This window comes from Rhinopithecus roxellana, chromosome 8 (genome assembly GCF_007565055.1).
Source record: "Rhinopithecus roxellana isolate Shanxi Qingling chromosome 8, ASM756505v1, whole genome shotgun sequence".
Lineage (NCBI taxonomy): Eukaryota > Metazoa > Chordata > Mammalia > Primates > Cercopithecidae > Rhinopithecus > Rhinopithecus roxellana.
Window position 1 is genome coordinate 93966127 of NC_044556.1, and position 23876 is coordinate 93990002.

Here is a 23876-nt window from a genome sequence, read left to right on the forward strand (position 1 = left end):
TCATTGGGATTGGAGATACAGGCAGAAGACAGCTCTGCCAGATTCGACTTTCTGATGAGGCTCCTGTGACAGGTGCTGCCGCTGGCACTGGCTTGTGGTGCTGGAAATGCAGGGTCTGGTGGCTCCCTTTGCAATGGGAAGTTTCAGAGGAGCTGGGCTGGTGAAAAGCAGCTGTTCATCCACAGCACGTCTGCATGGAGCAAGGGCACTGGGGAGACTTAAATGTCCACTTCTGGGATTCTCTGGTTGGCATTTGGACGCCAGTTTTGATTGACAGGTTGTCAAAATGATAGCATGAATGTCCAAGGCTGGTGCCTTACGTGTGCATGCAGCAGTTGCTAATGGTTTCCTCCAGCTTCTTGAACGCATATTCATCACAGATGGGGCATCAGTCTGGGGGGATTCTTCTTCCCTCCTTAGAAGACAATGGGGAGAAATGCCAAGATTCCTTTCAAGGTCTCCAAAAGGGCAAACGTTTCTGTCTTTGGAATACTCACTTTGGAATGCTTTATGGAAAACTGTCCAAATCCCAGGTGGCATTTTCTTTTGCTGTGTGGTGGGAGCAGGTGCAGTGATTCAGATGGCTGCATGCATTGGACAGACACCTGCAGCAGGGCAGGCAGAGCTGTGAACTGGGGAAATAAATAGCTGTTCTTGCCTGTGGGCTTCTGGAGTTCGCAAGGTTTTGTAATTAACCTTTTGTTTATCTTTTGGAGCAATTTTGTTGCTTCTTGCTAAGATGCAAAGGACTTTTTGTGAAAAGACTGTAGAAGCAGAGGTTAGGAGATGGCTGCTTAAAACCCAGAGAGTGGTGGGGGCAAAATACCCTCTCTCATCTCAGAATCCGTTTTAAATCTTCATCTAGTTCTTCAGTAATCTGACGGCTGCCTCACTCTGGCCAGGCTTGGTCTTCTGGTGAGTGTTTGAAGGCTGCTGTCTGCTGTGTTGAGCTCCCTTCTCCATGCTTAATTCTTGAGCACTCTCAGAATCAGAGACCTGGGGTGTGTCCAGGAATAAGAAAAAGCTAACATGCTTCTACTCAGGAACTGTAACTTCTACCTTTCTCCTCAAGGCTGAGGTTTTAAAACTGGCCTTCAGAGGAGCCACAAACCCACTGAGACCCCATGTCAGTTTCTGCTTGTATGTGCACTTTTCTGGGTGGGCCCCTGGCTTCCATTGATTCTACCTTAGTGCAGGCTTCCAGAAAACAAAGTAAGATACGGAGGACATAGGTGCTATTACTTTATTATGGAGTTCAATCTCAGAGAGCAGGAGCGAGGGGCGTGGGGCACCAAGCATAGAAAGAGTTCATAGGAGGGCATGTTCTACCCCTGCCCTGTGGGCTGCATCTGCATTGTCTGGGTGCCTGGTCGGGGAGTGGGGAGGAGGCCTCTGTCAATAGAAGAACGGGGCAAGAGGTTTGGTGCAATCAGGTTGTGTCTGTAGGAGGTCAAAATCCACACAGCTGGAACAAGAGACAGGTGAGGTCCAGAGGCTCTGCAGTGGAGCAAAGAGGTATCTGATGCAGATTCTCTACCTGCTTAACTTCAAGTCTGCTTCATACAGTTGTATGGTTTGTGCACTGCCCAAAGGTTCCTGGCTGAGGGAACAAGTTGGGACCAGAATCTGACCTGAGCTCTCTTTACAGAGGCTTGTACCTTTGTCCACCCAGAGCAGGTGCCTTTTCCAGATTAGCTCGGGGGGAGCTCTCTTCAGCTGGTTTTCCAAAGTGACCAGTCAAGGGTAGGTTGCCCCCTATATTAGTCCGTTTCCATGCTGCTGATAAAGACATACCCAAGACTGGGCAATTTATAAAGAAAAAGAGGTTTAATGGACTGACAGTTCCATGTGGCTGGGGAGGCCTCACAATCATGGCAAAAGGCAAAAGGCACGTCTTACATGGTGGCAGACAAGAGAGAAAATGAATACCAAGCAAAAGCATGTTCCCCTTATAAACCATCAGATCTCGTGAGACTTACTCACTACCACAAGAACAGTATGGGGAAAACCGCCTCCATGATTCAGTTATCTCCCACTGGCTCCATCCCACAACACGTGGAAATTATGGGAGCTACAATTCAAGATGAGATTTGGGTAGGGACACAGTCAAATCATATCACCCCCTCCAGCCTCTTTTTTCCTTAGCTCCCTTCACATTCTAGTTTCTACCCGTGCCACCAGGCCCTGTGGCACAGACCAGGCATCTTGGACGATACCCCAGACCCTCCTCATAAGCAGAATCACTCTTCATAGGTGCTCCTTTTTCCACCTGCCCTGTACTCCCGTCTAGATTCCGATTTCTTGTGGTGAGTTGGTGTTGCCTTGGATTTCTTGTGCCTGCTCAGATCTGTGGATTTGGCCCTAGGCCCTTTTTCTTTCTTCCTGTTGGCCTCCTCAGCTCTCTCCCTCCTTTCTGCCAGGTGCTCCCTGCAGTCCTCAGCATCAGGGCTACCTCTATTGACAGGGGATCCTTGGGCATTGAGGCCGTAGGTTTTCTTTGGTGAATAAATATATATGGCTTATAAAACATATGTGTTTCTAAACGTGTGCAATTATATGTATGTTTATACAGTCATTCATGCTTTCATCACATTTATTTTTTTACAGAAACCACTTCGTAACTGTGAGACTCTGGATAAATCATATGGTTTCCTGAGTGTCATTTTCTTCTCTGTGAAATGGAGGTAATAACGATTGGCTCCAGTGTGGTCCTGCACCTTGAACAAGATAGTGGATTTTAAAGCGCTTCATCAGATGCCAGCCCAGAAGGTGACCAGTGGGTATGAATGTCCCCCCTGATGCCATCCCCACACCTGGTTCCCAGTGGGGAGTGTGATGAAGTGGCTGCTACCCAGGAGCTCATGGCGTTTCTGCCCAGTTCCAGTGCACACGAGCTCCCTGGGGATGGCACCTCTCACTCTGCCATGGAGTGGTGAGAAGTCAGTATTCTGGAATTGTTTTATCTCAGCACTACATACTATCTTCAGCATCTGTGTTTCATTTTTCTTCTGGAACATGCCTCCCAGAGTTGTTGAAAGAATTAAGCTAGGTGCTGTATGAAGAGAACTTAGAACAGTGTGTGGCACATAAACAATAAGGGTTCAGTAAATAGTGGCTCTCGTCATCCTTGTCATCCTATAGCCAATGAGAGAAGTGAGTTGAAATAAAACCTGGCTTAAGAGCCAGTTGTATTTGAAATTATTTGTGTTGGCCCGTTGCCTGTGGGCGGCTGGAGAAAACCATCGGTTCTGGTTCCTGGAAACAGACCAAGCCAGTGCAAAGGTTTCTTGATGTAAGAACACAGTGAATCTCGTCTCGCAAGTAGGCAGATGCCCTGGACTACCGTCATGCTATGTGGCCTTGTCATCTGGGGTCTTGAATTAGGGTTTTCTTCTCTCTGGGTTCACCTTGCACTGCTGCTTGGTCTTTAGAATAAAGATTGAAGTTATCAAGACCTAGAAAAGTGACTTTTCTGAACTTGAAATATTTCTTTTGAATGCTCAGGAGGCAGTATACTTTTGTTATTCAGAACACGAATTCCAAGTTAGATATACTCAATTTGAATCTCACCTGTCATTGATAAAATTATCTGTGTAACTTTGTGAAAACCACCTAACTTCTCTGTACCTTAGTTTCATTGTCAGGAAAAACTGGGATAATAATTATAACCACCTTGTATTGTTGTTTCAAGGATTAAATATGAAATGCACCAAAATCCTTTAGTACAGTCCTAGGTAGAGAATAAGTGCTACCACAGCTAATATCATACTGAATGGGCAAAAACTGGAAAAATTCCCTTTGAAAACTGGCACAAGACAGGGATGCCCTCTCTCACCACTCCTATTCAACATAGTGTTGGAAGTTCTGGCTAGGGCAATCAGGCAAGAGAAAGAAATCAAGGGTATCCAGTTAGGAAAAGAAGAAGTCAAATTGTCCCTGTTTGCAGATGACATGATTGTATATTTAGAAAACCCCATCGTCAGCCCAAAATCTCCTTAAGCTGATAAGCAACTTCAGCAAAGTCTCAGGATACAAAATTAATGTGCAAAAATAACAAGCATTCTTAAACACCAGTAACAGACAAGCAGAGAGCCAAATCAGGAATGAACTTCCATTCACAATTGCTTCAAAGAGAATAAAATACCTAGGAATCCAACTTACAAGGGATGTCAAGGACCTCTTCAAGGAGAACTACAAACCACTGCTCAGTGAAATCAAAGAGGACACAAACAAATGGAAGAACATACCATGCTCATGGATAGGAAGAATCAATATCGTGAAAATGGCCATACTGCCCAAGGTTATTTATAGATTCAATGCCATCCCCATCAAGCTACCAATGAGTTTCTTCACAGAATTGGAAAAAACTGCTTTAAAGTTCATATGGAACCAAAAAAGAGCCCGCATTGCCAAGACAATCCTAAGTCAAAAGGACAAAGCTGGAGGCATCATGCTACCTGACTTCAAACTATACTACAAGGCTACAGTAACCAAAACAGCATGGTACTGGTACCAAAACAGAGATATAGACCAATGGAACAGAACAGATTCCTCAGAAATAATACCACACATCTACAGCCATCTGATCTTTGACAAATCTGAGAGAAACAAGAAATGGGGAAAGGATTCCCTATTTAATAAATGGTGCTGGGAAAATTGGCTAGCCATAAGTAGAAAGCTGAAACTGGATCCTTTCCTTACCCCTTATACGAAGATTAATTCAAGATGGATTAGAGACTTAAATGTTAGACCTAATACCATAAAAACCCTAGAAGAAAATCTAGGTAGTACCATTCAGGACATAGGCATGGGCAAGGACTTCATGTCTAAAACACCAAAAGCAACGGCAGCAAAAGCCAAAATTGACAAATCGGATCTAATTAAACTAAAGAGCTTCTGCACAGCAAAAGAAACTACCATCAGAGTGAACAGGCAACCTACAGAATGGGAGAAAATTTTTGCAACCTACTCATCTGACAAAGGGCTAATATCCAGAATCTACAAAGAACTCAAACAAATATACAAGAAAAAAACAAACAACCCCATCAAAAAGTGGGGAAAGGATATGAACAGACATTTCTCAAAAGAAGACATTCATACAGCCAACAGACACATGAAAAAATGCTCATCACCACTGGCCATCAGAGAAATGCAAATCAAAACCACAATGAGATACCATCTCACACCAGTTAGAATGGCAATCATTAAGAAGTCAGGAAACAACAGGTGTTGGAGAGGATGTGGAGAAATAGGAACACTTTTACACTGTTGGTGGGATTGTAAACTAGTTCAACCATTATGGAAAACAGTATGGCAATTCCTCAAGGATCTAGAACTAAATGTACCATATGACCCAGCCATCCCACTACTGGGTATATACCCAAAGGATTATAAATTATTCTACTACAAAGACACATGCACACGTATGTTTATTGCGGCACTATTCACAATAGCAAAGACTTGGAATCAACCCAAATGTCCATCTGTGACAGACTGGATTAAGAAAATGTGGCACATATACACCATGGAATACTATGCAGCCATAAAAAAGGATGAGTTTGCGTCCTTTGTAGGGACATGGATGCAGCTGGAAACCATCATTCTTAGCAAACTATCACAAGAACAGAAAACCAAACACCGCATGTTCTCACTCATAGGTGGGAACTGAACAATGAGATCACTTGGACTCAATAAGGGGAACATCACACACTGGGGCCTATCATGGGGAGAGGGGAGGAGGGAGGGATTGCAGTAGGGAGTTATACATATGTAACAAACCTGCACGTTATGCACATGTACCCTAGAACTTAAAGTATAATAAAAAAATAAATATAAAAAAAAAATAAAAGTTTCTACAAAAAATAAAAAAAAAAAAATTTTGTCCCCAACTTTTTATTGTGAAAATTTCAAAATTATAGAGGTTGAAAAAATAGTGTAATAAACATCTATATACTCTACCTATATTAAAAGCTTGTTAGTATTTGACATATTTGCTTTCTCTCTCTCTCTCTACACACACACACACACAATATGTTTTGCTAATGCAGTATGAAAAGAAGTTGCCAACATATTTCACTCCTAAAAACTTCATCCTGCTCCTAGTAAAAAGGACATTCTCCTACATCCCATAATGCCCATCTCTTACCTAAGAAAAATCAAATTCCATAAAACCCTCTGTTGTCCAGTCTATAGTCAATTTTTTTCACTTGTTCCAAAAATATTTCCATGGCACTAAAGAATTACCCCGAGGATTACTTGCTGAGTACGATTAGGGAGGAAAGTATCTTTATTATAGAAATATCGGTCCATGTTAACAATAAACACTACCATTAAGTAGTGGTCTGTGGCAGTGTAACATGAAGTGCATACCACCACCTAAGATGTATCACGGCCAAAATTTTACCTATCATCTAATCAAGTCTGTACACCCGCACTGTTCAATACGGTAGCCGCTAGCCATGTGTGGCCATTCAGTGTTGAAATGTAACTAGTCCAAATTGAGATGTGCTGTAAGCATGTATTATCTAAGTTTTAAAGACTCAGGATGAAGAAATAATGTAAAATCTCTCAGTGATTATTTATTTATTATTTATTTTGAGATGGACTTTCACTGTTTTGCCCAGGCTGGAATGAAGTGGCACCATCTCGGCTCACTGCAACCTCCACCCCCCTGGATTCAAGTGATTCTCCTGCCTCAGCCTCCCAAGTAGCTGGGATTACAGGAGCACATCATCATGCCCAGCTAATTTTTGTATTTTTAGTAGAGACGGGGTTTCATCATGTTGACCAGGCTAGTTTTGAACTCCTAACCTCAGGTGATCCACCTGCCTCAGCTTCCCAAAATGCTGGGATTACAGGTGTGAGCTACTGCACCCAGTCTCTCACTGATAATTTGAAAATATTATGTTGAAATCAGCATTTTGTGAGTTAATGTTAATAATTATTAAAATTAGCTTTACCTATTTTACATTTTTTAAAACATGGCTACTGGATAATTTAAAATGTATGTGGTTCACAGATATTTTCTGTTTTCTTTTTTTTTGACACAAGGTCTTGCTCTGTCACCTGGGGTGGAATGCATTGATGTGATCATGGATCAAGGGATCCTCCCACCTCAGCCTCCTGAGTATCTGGGACTATACAGATGCATGCCACCACACCTGCCTAATTTTTTTTTTTTTTTTTTTACTTTGTAGAGATGCAGTTATGCCGTATTGCTTAGGCTGGTCTCGAACTCCTGGGCTTAAGCAATCCACCCACCTCAGCCTCCCAAAGTGCTGGGATTACAGGTGTGAGCCACTGCACCGGGCAGGTTTACAGATTTCTGGTGCACAGCACTGCTGTAGACCTAACTTGGAGAAAGTCAGGGGGTGGAGGAACAAGCCAAATGATATCACAAGGAATCAATCAGATAAAACCAGAATGTGGGGCATGTTTGAAACTCTTCAAAATGTCAATGTCATGAAACAAAGGAAAGAGTGCAAGGGTTATTTTAGATTAAGAGATTATCAGATGAAACCAACAATATTTAAACCTTAATTGGAACCTTCCCCTCTCCACCATCACTAAATCAAAAGCCATAAGAAATGTTCTTAGAAGCTGTTATTATTAAAGATAAGCAAGAACTAGATGGTGAAGGTTAGGTTGTGCACTTCAATGAGGACATTCCAGGCAGCTTAAGAGAGGGTTGTTAGTAGGTACGGTTCTTCCGGAGGTTTTGATTGGAAAGTGCGTTGTTGATGTCTTAAAATGTCCAGGTTGGAGTGATTCTAGGGAGTCAGACAAGATCTATTCTGCCCACTTGGGGCAGAGTGGTGCAGGAGAAGGACATTTGTGTTGAGACATCACAGAGCTTGGAGACAGGATTTGGTGGGTTGTCTCTGTGGACACTGACGTTGGTCTCAAAGGTCAAAAGTTGGGGTTTATAACAGAATCAGTGATGATAAAATACATAATGGAATTTAAGAAAAACCCCGACCTTAGCTACTATCCTTTTTGTGGTCTTTGCCATTGGTTCATTAAGCTTTAGTTGCTCTCCATAGCTGTAGGCAATAAAGAATGTTTTGGCACAGAAAAAGAAAAGAAAAGAAGAGAAGAGAAAAGAAAATAGAAAAGAAAAGAAAAAAGAAAAGCAAAAAGAAAAGGCTGCCTTTTGGAGTTTCTAATGTGGACAGAATCCTACTGGAATCAAAATCTCCACCACAGAGCCTGGAAGCCAGAGCCTGATGATGCTGTACACGTCTCAGCAGGATTTGCAGGTGTTTCATTTTTATTTGCTACCTCTTTGAAACAGCTCACTTTCTCAGAGCTTTGAAATTGTTTCTGCTCTATTTCATTTTAGAAACATCTGAAAACCTACCGACAGAGATGAGTTTTATGCCAGTTCTGGGCTTTTCTCCACCCAAATTACACATTTATTGAGAATAGCTATGTTTATAATTTCCATAGAACATGAAAAGATCATTTAAGAAAATTGATAGGCAGGGTGCTGTACACCTTTTATTATATTTGCAATGTATTTCTGACTTGGGTTTTTGGTAAAGTTTCATTATTTTATTTTCAAGGTATCATGCTGACAGGAGATCTGTTTCTTTTTTCTCCCCTGGTCAATGAATTTCAAATCAGATGTTAAATCAGAACTACTGGAATGGTCCTATTTTTCAGTGCTGGGGAAAAGGCATTTGGGAATTCCTGTGTGTATTTGCCCTAAGAGTTTCTGTGATTCTTAGTGATGTCAGTAGTGCTTCCTATCCCAAAGGGATGCTACTGTATGAACATGCTCTGCCTCTACAGTGCAGCTTCTGGTTGGAAATCATGCTGGTGTAAACATGTGTTTTCAGGCTATGAGGTTGCACAGTATCAGAATAACCTGTTGCTCTGAGACATGCCTGCAATAGAAACCACTTAGAGGGAAGTTAGCTGGCTGCATGCACAGGCAGGGCTCACAGTGTGGCAGGCCCCTGATTCAGAGTCCCTATGTCCTGGGGACTCGATTAAGCTTATTAGCAGCTTTAGAAACTTCACTATATCAGTAAATCAGCATCAACTAGATACTTAGAGCTAACTTACAATCTCATGATAACCAAACAAAAAGAGTTTTCACCATGGACAAGATTCATCAACAGTGACCGTGCTATTTAAGCTCTTAACTAAGGCACGAGCTCTACCTGGTTTCAGAATCTTCGGGAAGCTGGATTCATCATCTGGGGGGTTGCTTGCAGAGGATGACGTTATGTGAAAGGAGCTGCATTGTTCTAAAGGGTATTTCATATAGGCCTTTCCACCAAGATTAGGTTCATTTTCTCAAATGTGCTACCTGCAGCTCTCCTCTTCCTTCAAAACCATGTCAAAATGAAACACAATGAAAGATATAAAAATCGCAAATTGCAAAAAACCATTCACAAGCTTCAATATTTTAACTTTTATTGGTGCCAGATTATCTGGAAAACACCTTACAAATGATCCCAACATACCTGTGACCAATGCTACTGTCCCTGGATCTGTCCCCCTCTTCTTCCAGTGTAATGAAGTTTAAGCCAGGCACATGGCTACCAAACATAAAGACTAGATTTCCTAGTCTACCTTGCAGCAAGTGATCATGTGGCCAGTGGGATGTGAGGTGAAGTAATGCACACACCTTCGGGGTCATTCCTTCAAAATGAAGGGAAATACATTGTCCTTCCTGCTTTCTGGAGTGCAGCCACCTTGGATCATACAGATGAGGCAAATGCTTGGGGGATGGTCGATGACCAGGGAGAAGGAGCCCGGGTCCCATGCCTTGAGTGCCATACCTGCTGAGGCAGTGACATCGATTACAGTTTGCTAAACATCCTCGAGCTCCCCGACCCCCCTCCAGCAGCCAGGCAGAGCTATGTTCAATTGTGACATACGATTGCTTCTGGGCTGCAGCACACACAACTCTCCAGCCTGATCCTCTCCTCTGAGACAGGTGGGGACGATGGAGATGCAGGTGTAGGTAACAGCTCCACATGACACCCCGGTGAACTTGCACTATCTACAATGACCACCTAGGTACCAGCTTGCCCTGCAGTGAATCTGAGTCTTGCCAGAATGCCTCATGGCCCTTTCAGAACACAAGAAGTTGACAGACTTGTGTGAGCTGCTCTGAGCCCCCAGCCCACAGCCTCCCTCTCCCCCTGCTCAGCTGTTATACCGTTTCCCATTGCCTCCTGGGTTCTGAGGAGGTGTGGGGCTTTGTGCACCATCTCTCTCAGAATAAAGCTGCAGACCATAAAACCACATGGTTAGAGGTAGGAATTAGCTCCTCTGCAACGGGGTGTCCTACAATTCATGTTGTATTCCCTGGGCCTCTTGTTTCAGATCATCCTTTTAGTGTGTGGGACGAGGACTTCTGGAGTGGGCACCTTTGGCTGTGTTTCCTTTCACGGCCTATGTACGTAGTAAACTGTCAAAATCAAAAAGGGGCTTCTTGTTGCTTTCCTGGCTGAGTTTGCTAGGGGTTTGGCTGTGTCTCTAAGCCTTGTGCTTGATAAAAAGGCAGCATCAATGTGAATCCTCGCCCCACTATTGAACAAGCTTCCCAGAGGAGCAGTCAGATCCGCAGCAGCCACTGGCATGAGCAGGGGAAGAACCAAAGAGTGTTTCATTGTTAAGCCACTGAGATTTCAGGGTTGTTTTTCCGGCAGCACGGCTTAACTTAACCTGAAGAGCACGTTGATTCTTTGTGGAGTAACTTCATGGAGCAGAGCCACCATATTATTCTAGACATGCACACAGGAGAGAAATACAGTTCTACCCTCTTTAGACCACTGTTATTATTATTTTAATCACAGCCAACTGGTTCTGTATCCTAATGACCTACCATGAGTCTTGATATCTCATTTGAGAACTATTCAATAGCAAGTGCTCAATAACTGTTTGTTAATGGAACCAAGGCACGGTAAAGTCCAATGACCTATCTCTCTTTTAAAATAGAGTATATCATTCTGGTGACCAGAGCCCTCTGCCAGATTTCATAATTTTCTCCTGAATCATGCTGGATTAACATGGGCAAGTTCTTTGATACATGAATACATGATCAAATAAATCTCTGTTCATCCACTCATCCCTCCATCCCTCTTTCCCTTCACCCTTCTCTCCATCCACCCACCCAACCATCCATCCATCCATCCAAACAGGGAAAAAAGTATATCTGCCTTCATGGAGCTTATCTCTTTACTAGTAAAGGAGCCAGGGAAATAAAAAAATTTAATTTCTTATTCCCTATTCCCCAGGACTCGTCCGTTAGATATAGTTTTCTAACAACGTGTAAAAAATTAGGCTTTTATTTTCTTGGTTGCAATCATGTTTATATCATGACTCACTGATACAATATCCCATATCTGATTATACTCAGGAGCCCTGAGTTTCCTTATTTTCATACATATAGATAATCTTTTAAATTATTTTTTAAAAAATAATTTAAATCTTTTAAATTATTTAATTATATATATAGATACTCTTTTAAATTATTCTTTTAAAGACAGATAGCTATCGTCTTTTCATATGTCCTACTCGCTATGAGTTTTATTCTCAGGGGTTAACCTTATTTCCCAGTTTTGGGGACATTTTACTTCTGTGTCTAAATGACATCTCTTATAGAAAATTCACTCATTTGTTTAACAAATACTTCTAGAGCAGCAATTATGCACCATACTGTTATAGGTGCAAGGGGTATAGTAGTGAAGCAAATAGACAAGTCTGCCTTCATGGAGCTTACATTCTAGTGATGCCATGAAGATTAATATGCCATCCAGCTATGTAATTACAAAGGTATTATGTGAATGAGGCTATAAGGAAAGTATTTTGACCAAATTATTTTAATGCTAGTAAAACTGAATTTAAGGAATTCGTCTAAAATCAACATCATAATTTTTTATTTTATTTTATTTTTTTGTGGAGTCTCACTCTGTTGCCCAGGCTGGAGCGCAGTGGTGCGATCTTGGTTCACTGCAACCTCCGCCTTCCAGGTTCAAGCGATACTTCTGCCTCAGCCTCCCAAGTAGCTGGGATTACAGGCATCTGCCACCGCGCCCGGCTAATTTTGGTATTTTTTAGTAGAGATGAGGTTTCACCATCTTGGCCTGACTGGTCTTGAACTCCTGACCTCATGATCCACCTGCCTCAGCCTGCCATAGTGCTGGGATTACAGGTGTGAGCCACCATGCCTGGCCAAATCAGCATCGTAATTTAAACATAAATTTATAATTTCTTTACCATACGCAACCACAGTAAAAAATGTTGCTTAAAAAGTTGATACAGGTTCACATTTTTCTTCAATGAACTTTCTCTAGTTTCTGTAATTAGTCCTATCAAGACGTCACCCCATTCTCCCTAATTATCATTTCATTTTCTTTCTCATTAAGATTTGTACTCAATATATTTCACTTTTGCATAGCCCTTGGATCTTAGCTACCATTAATTTCAGTCTATATTATGCAAAGCATTTCATGAACAAAAATGATCATAGATGATTCTCAAATAAATTTGATAGTTTTGCTTTTATGTTGAAACCCAGGGATATCTTTTGATGAGCCAAATTGTGACTTTTTAGCTTTATGGTGGTAGGCTCATTAGTTATTTCTGACTTAAATAGAAACATCTGAATATTTTGTTCTATATTTCAAGCTGCATGATGAATATTACCTGGCTGACATTTCAAGTAATATTTTATTTGACAACTTCATATATTTTGATGTATGTTCTACTAATACTTCTTTCTCACCAATCCCACTTTATTCCAAATTCTTTTTATTCTTACTGCTTTCTTTCAATACCTAATAAAAATCTTCATTTATAAGGCACTTTATTTCCATTATAAAAAAAGAGAAGAACATCTTTCAAACCACAATGCTGTATTGCGTAATCAAAGCTATAGTTTAAAGGGAGCCGTCTCATTTGCTTTTACCTATAATATGATTGCAAGTCCTGGTCATTATTCACGAGATTAAAATTCCTATTTACAATTAAACAGTAAGAGTCACTCCTCTTTATATTTTGAAAACAACAGAAGGAACACAAAATAGCATTGGCATATGGGTTCACATTTTACATATGTCTCTTAAAATTGGTTAGAATAGGTTAGAATTTTGCTTATTGACATTTAAAAATAGTATTTATCAGATAATGTTGATTCATGTTGATCAAAAGCAAATTATAACATTTAGGTAGGGTGACCCCATCCAAGTAAATTTTTTTTTTTTTTTTTTTGGCAATTTCTCAACATGTTAAACTCTTTAAAAAAAAATTTTTTTTTTTACGTGTGCCATGTTGGTGTGCTGCACCCATTACATGTTACATGTGCCATGTTGGTATGCTGCACCCATTAACCCGTCATTTACATTAGGTATATCTCCTAATGCTATCCCTCAACAGGCCCCAGTGTGTGATGTTCCCCTTCCTGTGTCCAAGTGTTCTCATTGTTCAGTTCCCACCTATGAGTGAGAACATGTGGTGTTTGGTTTTCTGTTCTTGCGATAGTTTGCTGAGAATGACGGTTTCCAGCTGCATTCATATCCCTACAAAGGACATGAACTCATCCTTTTTTATGGCTGCATAGTATTCCATGGTGTATATGTGCCACATTTTCTTAATCCAGTCTGTCACTGATGGACATTTGGGTTGATTCCAAGTCTTTGATATTGTGAATAGTGCCACAATAAACATATGTGTTCATGTGTCTTTATAGCAGCATGATTTATAATCCTTTGGGTATATACCCAGTAATGGGATGGCTGGGTCAAATAGTATTTCTAGTTCTAGATCCTTGAGGAATCACCACACTGTCTTCCACAATAGTTGAACTAGTTTACAGTCCCACCAATAGTGTAAAAGTGTTCCTGTTTCTCTACATCCTCTCCAGCACCTGTTGTTTCCTGACTTTTTAATGATCACCATTCTATCTGGTGTGAGATGGTATCTCATTGTGGTTTTGATTTGCATTTCTCTGATGGCCAGTGATGATGAGCATTTTTTCATGTGTCGGTTGGCAGCATAAATGTCTTCTTTTGAGAAGTGTCTGTTCATATCCTTTGCCCACTTTTTGATGGGGTTGTTTGTTTTTTTCTTGTAGATTTGTTTGAGTTCTTCGTAGGTTCTCGATATTAGCCCTTTGTCAGATGAGTAGATTGCAAAAATTTTCTCCCATTCTGTAGGATGCCTGTTCACTCTGATGGTAGTTTCTTTTGCTGTGCAGAAGCTCTTTAGCTTAATTAGATCCCATTTGTCAGTTTTGGCTTCTGTTGCCATTGCTTTTGGTGTTTTAGACATGAAGTCCTTGCCCATGCCTATGTCCTGAATGGTATTGCCTAGGTTTTCTTCTAGGGTTTTTATGGTTTTAAGTCTCTAATCCACCTTGAATTAATTTTTGTGTAAGGTGTAAGGAAGGGATCCAGTTTCAGCTTTCTACTTATGGCTAGCCAGTTTTCCCAGCACCATTTATTAAATAGGGAATCCTTTCCCCATTTCTTGTTTTTGTTGGGTTTGTCAAAGATCAGATGGTTGCAGATGTGTGGTATTATTTCTGAGGGTTCTGTTCTGTTCCATTGGTCTATATCTCTGTTTTGGTACCAGTACCATGCTGTTTTGATGTAAATCTTTATTAGTTGCTTAAGTTTAACCTCTATCTCTCTCTGGGGCTTTGTTTTTGTTTTTGTTTTGAGACAGGGTCTGGCTCTGTCATCCAGGCTGGAGTACAGTGTAACCTCTGCACTCCCAGGCTCAATCCATCCTCCTACCTCAGTCTCCCGAATAGCTGGGACTACAGGTGGGCACTACCATGCCCAGCTCATTTTAGTATGTTTCATAGAGACGAGGTTTCACCATGTTGCCCAGGCTGGTCTCGAACTCCTGAGCTCAAGCAATCCACCTGCCCCAACCTCTCAAAGTGTTGGGATTACATGGCACTGCACCTGGCCTGGGACTCTGTTTTAAGTCAGCAACGTAGACTACCTGTACTCCAGGTTTTACCTCAGAAATCACAACCATGGCTCTCTGTATAATTCTTATTAAAATATGTATGGTAAGTTCTCTGAAGAAAATACAATCCATTTTTTCTTACACAGACACACACACCACAGAAACATATACACACACATACATACAACCTTGGTTCAAACCAGTTCTCCAGAGAGCTGTGAATGAGACGACGTTTGTTTGGCCTCATACAGAACTCCTCAACTCACATTATTTGACTTTATATCAACTGTGATTAAGTGAGTGAATTGCAAATGCGTGAGTATAAAACGGGTCATGGTATTTTTTTGTAAAGATGTTGTCAAAGACATTATCTATGACATCACATACTATTCTCTTTATAAAGACCCATGGGGTACTGAGAGGTATCCAAAAAATTGGGGCCATCCTAAACTTTTATTAATCTTAACGATATCACAATTTTATAATTCATTTTCTTCCTTTTTTTGCATTGGCCACTAGGAATCTTTAATTTTTTGGTATATTCTTGGCTTCCAATCAAGACAAAATGAGATATAATTCTAGAGGATAATCCGACTGTAATTTCTTTTTTTGTGGGGGGGGGCTTGGGGGGTGGGGATGGAGTCTTGCTCTGTTGCCCAGGCTGGAGTGCAGTGGCATGATCTCAGTTCACCACAACCTCTGCCCCCTGGGTTCAAGCAATTCTCCTGTCTCAGCCTCCCAAGTAGCTGGGATTATAGGCGCACATCACCATGCCTGGCTAATGTTTGTATTTTTAGTAGAGATGGGGTTTCTCCATGTTAGCCAGGCTGGTCTCGAACTCCTGACCTCAGGTGATCCACCTGCCTCGCCTTCCAAAGTGCTGGGATTACAGGTGTGAGCCACCATGCCTGGCCCAGACTGTAATTTCTTAACCATGTTTTTCCTTCATCTTGACTTCTCAACTATTTAGCCTAACACTTAAGAGCTTAAGGCTGTGGGCTCAGAAGTAACTACTCTAGCTTTGTCATTTACTAGATATATCACTTTGTGAAATTACTAAAAGATTTCCTTCCCTTCCTTCCTTCCTTCCTTCCTTCCTTCCTTCCTTCCTTCCTTCCTTCCTTCCTTCCTTCCTTCCTTCCTTCCTTCCTTCCTCCTTCCCTCCCTACCTCCCTTCCTTCCTTTTTTCCTCCCTCCCTCCCTCCTTTCTTTCTTCTTTCTTTTCTCTCTCTCTTTCTCTCTTTCTTTGACAAAGTCTCGCTTTATTGCCCACACTGGAGTACAGTGGCGTGATCTTGGCTCACTGCAACCTCTGCCTCCTGGGTTCAAATGATTCTCCTGCCTCAGCCTCTAGAGTAACTGGGATTACAGGTGTGTGCCACCACACCCAGCTCATTTTGTACTTTTTAGTAGAGACGGGTTTCACCATATTGGCAAGGCTGGTCTTGAGCTCCTGGCCTTCAGTGATCTGCCTGCCTCAGACTCCCAGAGTGCTGGGATTACAGGTGTGAGCCACCATGCCCGGACAGCCTTTCTGAATTCTAGCTTTTTCATCCAGAAAATGGAAATAATGATGATTAAATACAATAATATAGGTAAAAACTTTAATATATGCCTACCACATGATAAATAAGTAATTTTTGAAAATTAGGTATTTTTGTATGCTTCTTAGAAACCTTATAAAAACAAGGCATTCTATCAGAAAACAAATGAAGACCTTTATGACCTTTTCTCTTTTTATACTTGCTCAGACTAGCAAAATATTTTTCTGCCCAAAGAGTGGCAATGATGAGTAGCAGAAAGAGCACGGGCTTTGCAATTGGACAGAGGTGGTGTCAGAGCTCAATCTAGACATTATTAGCTGTGTGAATTTCAGCTGTGCATCTTTCTGGCTCCATCTGACCAGTCCCAGGTCCTGGGTTTCCCATTTCTACCTTGCTAGAACTATATGATGTCTGTCCCTTTCTGCTCCTACCATGTAGGTTCCAGGGCCCCTCCCTGCTGTGTGCCTCTGCGGGAGGACACAGGAGGGGCTCTACTAGGAAACTTTAATATGTTGTGCTACTGATTATATTCTGACATTTTGCACCCCCCTATGATAAACAATCTCTCGATTTTTCTGCTATTTCTCCTCTCAAGTACTCATGATAGCCATGGTGGGCTCTTTGTGGCTGCTTGTGCCATGTGACTCTGTCTCCTGGTCACAGCTGATTGGACCAGGAGAAGGCAGCTAATATAGGTCAATTGTTGTCCTTTACTTTAGGCCACAATTGAGGAATTTACGGGTTGATACCTGCCTCAAAGTGTTCCTTCCTAGGAATTTGGAATTAAGGCAGAGAGAGAGAGTGGAGTCTAGACCAGTAATATGCAAACCACTGGCCATGTTTTCTACCATATAGATGGGAAAAGCAGTGGAATCCAACCTGCCAAGGAGAAGGAAGCAGATGTTTTCCACAGTGGCTGCACCGTTTTATCTTCCCACTAGCCACACACCCAGGTTCCAAGTTCTCCACATCCTTACCAACATTTGTTATTGTTCCACTTTTGGGATTATAGCCAGCCTAATGGGAGTGAGGTGGTATCTCATTGTGGTTTTGTTTGATTTGCATTTCCTTAATGATTATTGACACTGAGCCTCTTTTCATGTTCTTTTTGGCCATTTGTCTGTCTTTTTCGGAGACATGTCTATTCAAGTCCTTTGCCCATTTTAAAATTTATTTTATTGTTATTGAGTTATCAGAGTTCTTTATATATCCTGGACATTAACCTCTTATCAGATAATTGATTTGTAAATACTTTCTCCCATTCTATGTGTTGATGGTATATTTTGATGCACAAAAAGGTAAGTGCATCAAAATACATTACTAATAATATGTAGTTAGTAATACATTATTAGTATAAGTAATGTAAGATATATTACTTCTCTTTTGATGGTATAAATTATCTTTTGATGGTATATTGCTGGGATTACAGGCATGCACCAACACGCCTGGCTAATTTGTATTTTTAGTAGAGATAGGTTTTCATCATGTTGGTCAGGCTGGTGTTGAACTCCTGGCCTCATGTGATCTGCCCATCTTGGCCTCCTAAAGTATTGGGGTTATAGGCATGAGCCACTGCGCCTGGCCATATTTTTTCTTTCAGCAGTTTAAATATGTCCTCCTGCTTTCTTCTGTTGGTCATGGTTTCTCATGAGAAATTGGCTGTTAATCTTATTGAGGATCCCTTGTATGTGACTAGTCACTTCTCTTTTGTTGCTGTTTTTTTTTTTTTGAAATGGAGTCTCACTCTATTACCAGGCTGGAGTGCAGTGGCATGATCTTGGCTCATGGCAACCTCTGCCTCCCAGGTTCAAGTGATTCTCCTGCTCCAACCTCCCAAGAAACTGGGACTACAGGCGTGCACCACCACGCCCAGCTAATTTTTGCATTTAGTAGAGATGGGATTTCACCATGTTGGCCAGAATGGTCTTGATCCCTTGACCTTGTGATCTGCCTGCCTCAGCCTCTCAAAGTGCTGAGATTACAGGCGTGAGCCACAGCACCCAGCCTCTTTTGTTGCTTTTAAGATTCTCTTTTTGTTTTTGGCTTTTGACAGTTTGCTTGTAATGTGTCTAGGTGTGGGTATTTTGGTGTTTGTCCTAATAGTGTTCATTGAGTTTCTTGGATTTGTATATTTATATCTTCTATGAAAGTCAGTACGTTTTTTACCATTATTTCTTTAAATATTCTTTTGCTCCTTTTTCCCTTCTCCTTCTGGAACTCTCATAATGTGTATGTTTGTCTACTTGACAGTGTTACACAGCTCCCTTAGACTCTATACTTTCTGCATTCTTTTTTTTCTTTCTTTTTCTCACACTTGATGACTTCAATGATTCTATCTTTAAGTTTGCTAATTCATTTTTCTGCCTGCTCAAATCTGGTGTTGGACCCTATAGTTAATTTTTTCATTTCAATTATTTTATTTCTTTTCAGCTCCAAAATTTGTTTTGTTCTTTTTAGATAATTTTTATCTCTTTATTGATATTCTCTCTCTCTCTCTCTCTCTCTCTCTCTCTCTCTGTTTCATAAAGATGGGGTCTCACTCTGTCACCCAGGCTGGAGTGTAGTGGCACAATCATAGCTCAGTGAAGCCTCAACTTCTGGGTTCAAGTGATCTTCCCACCTCAGCCTTCCAAGTAGCTGAGATTGCAGGCATGTACCACTGTACCTGGCTTCTCATTTTGTTGATCCATTGTTATACTGATTTCCTTTAGTTTTTTTGTGTCTTCCTTTAATGATCTGATCATATTTTAAACAGTTTTTTTTTAAACCTTTGTCTAGTAACTCCAATTTCTGTCCTTCCTCCGGGATGGTTTCTGTCAATTAACCTTGGTCCTTTGAATTAGTCATACTTTTGTATTTTTTCGTATGCCTTGTGATTTTTCATTGAAAACTAGACATTTGATTACTACAGTGTGGCAATTCTGAAAATGAGAGTCTCCCCTTCCCCAGGATTTTCTGGCTCCTTTTCTTTCTTTTTTTTCTTTCTGTTATTGAAGGCTACAGTAGCCTGTTTGTTTAGCGACGTTCCCAAACTATATTTCAAATACTGTATTTTTTGTTGACATGGTCACTAAAGTCTCTGTTTCTTAGCTTGAGTTCAGCTAGTGTTTTGACAGAGAATTCCTTGGATGCTAGGAGCTCTCCTACTCTTTGCAAATTGGCTCTGTGCTTGGGATTTCCTTCAATTCCAAGCTAGGCTTGCACTGTGTCTAGGGATCAGTCTAAGGTGGAAGCTTAGGTCTTCTCAGGTCTTTTCTGAGCATGCATCTTGTTCTGGGCATGTATATGTCTGTCAAAATTCCCCATTTACTTTTGATTGTCCTAATTTCCCAGAGAAACTCTACACAGATTTTGCCTTAGGTAGTCTGTTGTTTGTTGAACTGTAATCTTTTTTCCCAGGCATCTTAGGGTTGTTCTTTTGGTTTGCAATATTTTTTAGCATTTTTTGGCCTCAGTCTTGAGCTAGGCAAAACAGAGAGAAAATCAACTTGCATCAGTTTTTCTGTGTTAGCCCCTATACAGATTAGAATAGAAATGTGGCTCAGACAAATGAGACATACACAATAACTTGCAGATAAGGTCTGCTCTGATCCCTCCAGAATCGGGGACATGGTCTTGCACTAGGAACTTGGGCTGTTGCCTCATTAACATCACTACTGCTTTCAGATGGCTGCCACATAGGAGAGGGGTGGGGCGAAGACATCTAGAATCACTTCAAAACCTTCTACAGGTGTGTGTGAGTGTGTGTGTGTTTGTGTGTGTTTGTCTGTTTGTTTGGTTTTGAGATAGGGTCCCACCCTGTTGCCCAGGCTGGAGTGCAGTGGCACAATCTCAGCTCACTGCAACCTCTGCCTCCCAGGTTCAAGTGATTCTGTCTCAACCTCCCGAGTAGTTGGGACCACAGGCACGTGCCATCACGCCCTGCTAATTTTTGTATTTTTAGTAGAGATGAGGTTTTGCCGTGTTGGCCAGGCTGGTCTCGAACTTCTGATCTCAAATGATCCACCTGCCTCAGCCTCCCAAAGTATTGGGATTACAAGTGTGAGCCACCACGCCTGGCCCTTCTATATATATATATATATTTTTTGGAAGTAGTAAGGATTTTTATTGTCAAAACAAGAGACCATAATAGAAGACACAAATTAATTGTTCTAATAATTTTAGATTCCAGGGCCTCTCTATGAAAAGGTCAGCTTCTTATGCAGACAAGATACTATCCAAAACCAAAAACGGGTATTTGAGACAGTGTTCAAGACAATGACTGAACTTGTCCACAGTGAGGAGAAGTAAGAAGGCAGTTTCCCTGTTTCCTTTCCTCAGTGAGGTTATGTGTTGCACAAAGGGATGAGGCTCATTTTGGTGAAAAATGCTTTCATACAAAGAAGTTTGAATTCTTTCACCTCCCCTTGCAGATGTTTCAGGCTCTGAACAAGGAAATCAAAATACGGTAACACTGGCTTCACATGAACCTCAAGACTATAATCTAACTGTACCTACCATCTTCTTTACTTTAAAAAAGTTTAGGCTGGGTGTGGTGGAACATGCCTGTAATCCCAGTACTTTGGGAGGCCGAGGCGGGTGGCCTCATCAAAAGATAGAGACTATCCTGGCCAAGATGGTGAAACCCCGTTTCTACTAAAAATACAACAAAAAATTAGCTGAGTGTGGTAGCACGTGTTTGTAATCCCAGCTAATCAGGAGGCTGAGGCAGGAGAATCACTTGATCCTGGGAGGCAGAGGTTGCAGTGAGCCAAGATCATGCAACTGCACTCCAGCCAGGTAACAGAGCGAGACTCCAACTCAAAAAAAAACGAAAAAAAGTTTAACGTCCATTTACCAATACCAAATCAGTAGACTGAATTTTCTCTCTTAGGAAGCTTTTAACCAAATTGGAGTTAAATTAATCTCATTTTAAAGTGCAAGGAAAGCTTTGCAAGCCTAGTGTTTGTTCTGCGGCATAGACAGAGAAGCATGCCTCTCCCAGCACTGACCTAAGAGGCCCCACATGAAGAACTGGCTGCAGGACAGTGATCCATTAGGTCTACCAAAAAGCAGGGGGACTCAAGGTTCAGCCTAGAAAGAGGGGTCCCTGCCAAGTCTGGCTTTTCCCTGTACCCAGGTCCCAAACAGATCTTGGGTTCCCTAAGTGACAAGGCTGGAGCCCAGTACCAGTCGTCAAGAGGGCCAGAGTCATCTCAGCGAGTCAGTGAGCACCTCTTAAAGTTCTTATCTAGGGTGAATGATGAAAAACTAGGTAATGAGGCCCCCCATACACCCCTGCTGAGATGATTTAGTCTAGCTTTGAAGCAGTACAAAAGGGCTTCTTCCACACAAGGGCAAGCTTTGTACTAATGTTTCTCAAAAACCAATAATGTCTCCAGCTCTAGCCTCTAATTAACAGGTTTTTAAAAATATACCTTTCCGGCCAGGCACGGTGGCTCATGCCTGTAATCTCAGCACTTTGAGAGGCCAAGGGGGGCGGATCACCTGAGGTCAGGAGTTCAAGACCAGCCTGGTCAACATGGTGAAACCCTGTCTCTACTAAAAATACAACAATTAGCCAGGCGTGGTGGTAAGCACCTGTAATCCCAGCTACTCAGGAGGCTGAGGCAGGAGAATCTCTTGAAGCTGGGAGGCAAAGGTTGCAGCGAGCCAAGATTGCACCACTGCACTCCAGCCTGGGTGACAACGCGAGACTCTGTCTCAAAACAAAACAAATATATATATATGAAAGATATACGTATATCTTTCCTATGTCAGAGCCAAGTTAAAAGGGGAATGGGGCAAGAAACCCTCTTTACCAGAGGACTGGAAGAGAAAGCACTCCAGAAGCCGGTAGGTGTGAGCACATTCAAGTCACCGGGTTTGAGATGATGGGTCTGTGTCAGCTGTGTATTCCCTTCCGTCACTGGGATGTCCATCTTGGGTGGCTTCAAGGTTGCTGGATCTCTAGTCATGTGGTTGGTCTGGGCACGGGTCAGTTCCATTGGAGAGGGCTTATGGGCTCTTCGGTAGGCCTGGGTGGCAAAACTTGCAGAATCTTCCTTCTGAAGGGATCTTGGTCCAAAGAGGCTCCACTTATCTGACAAGTTTCTGTCCTTTTCTCCACTTCCAGAATCCATGGTGCAGGGATCTGGGCCAGGTAAAGCTGTGGAAGAACCAGAAGTGAATCAGCCTTTGGGCCTCTGCTCAGGGGAAGAGTGAGGAGCGCAGCTTGGGGCAGACTGGGCCGATGCAGGTCGCCTCTCTTGTCTTGTTCTTTCTCCACTCTGTAGCTTTAGTTGGTGGAGCACTTCTGCCACTCAAAGGTACTTGGTCTCCTCCGTGGTGAGGCCCTTGTAGGGTGTGTAGCCAGCATGTCTCAGCCCTGCCTGTCGCCCAAAATGCTGAGTACTTTTCCTTTTCTGTTTTGTGAACAGAGAATTCGTGATGATATGGGTAGCTTTAGACTTCACCACTGGGACCGTGCCACGCTCTCATGGCAGGGGTGGGTAGGCTGGCTTCTCCTTCCTTCTCCTTGGTAAGGGACTGATACTTGCACTCTGGAATCACTGCCTTCCAGTGGATGCTGCCCGTGTCCGATGGAGGAGGAGTCATGGACACAGGGTCCTCGAGGGTATTATCATATCTGGATGCCCAGCAGTTTATCCTGATGGGAAGGGACATCTTGCCTAGAGGCCCACCAGCCTCAAGAGCAGGCACTTCTGGTTGTGTTGAAGCCAATGAAAGACTGGGACCCAGGTGCTTTTTCCATATAGAATTCCAAGCTGAGTCCCTGCCACCACAGTGAAATGATATAACGACTAAGCTGACAGGCGTTAATGAGGAACAAGGTGCAGTGGCTGCAAATTAGCAAAGCTTCCCAGGAAGAGTGCATCCAGAGGTTCTGTTATCCTGCTGCTGCTGCCGCTGGGCTGCCTGTGGCCTGGAGTCCATCGCTAAAGAGACTCCGAGGGCCCACGTCTCCCGAGAGGCTGTGATGCAGTCTGGACCCAAGGACATGGTGAGAGCAGCATGGACACTGAAGGTCTCCAGGACCCAGCAGAAAATACTGCCCCCCTGCTACGGTTTTGAAGGGTGTTCTTCTGGACTCAGCCCTTACATGGTTGCTATAAACATTAGATTATTTTTTAAAGCAGTTACAGATGCTTTTTTTTTAATTTTGAAAGTTTCTGCTTTTTTTTTTTTTTGAGACGGAGTCTTGCTCTGTTGCCCAGGCTGGAGTGCAGTGGTGCGATCTCGGCTCACTGTAACCTCTGCCTCCTGGTTCAAGTGATTTTCCTGCCTCAGCCTCCCGAGTAACTGGGATTACAAGCGCCCCCCTCCCCACCACAGCCAGCTAATTTTTGTATTTTTAGTCGAGACAGTGTTTCACCACATTGGCCAGGCTGGTCT

At 42.2% G+C, this 23876-nt stretch overlaps 1 pseudogene; it reads right to left on the reverse strand.

The window, feature by feature from the left end:
- On the reverse strand, window positions 1–23271 carry LOC104659319 (annotated as a pseudogene).
- Window positions 23272–23876: the final 605 nt, after the last annotated feature.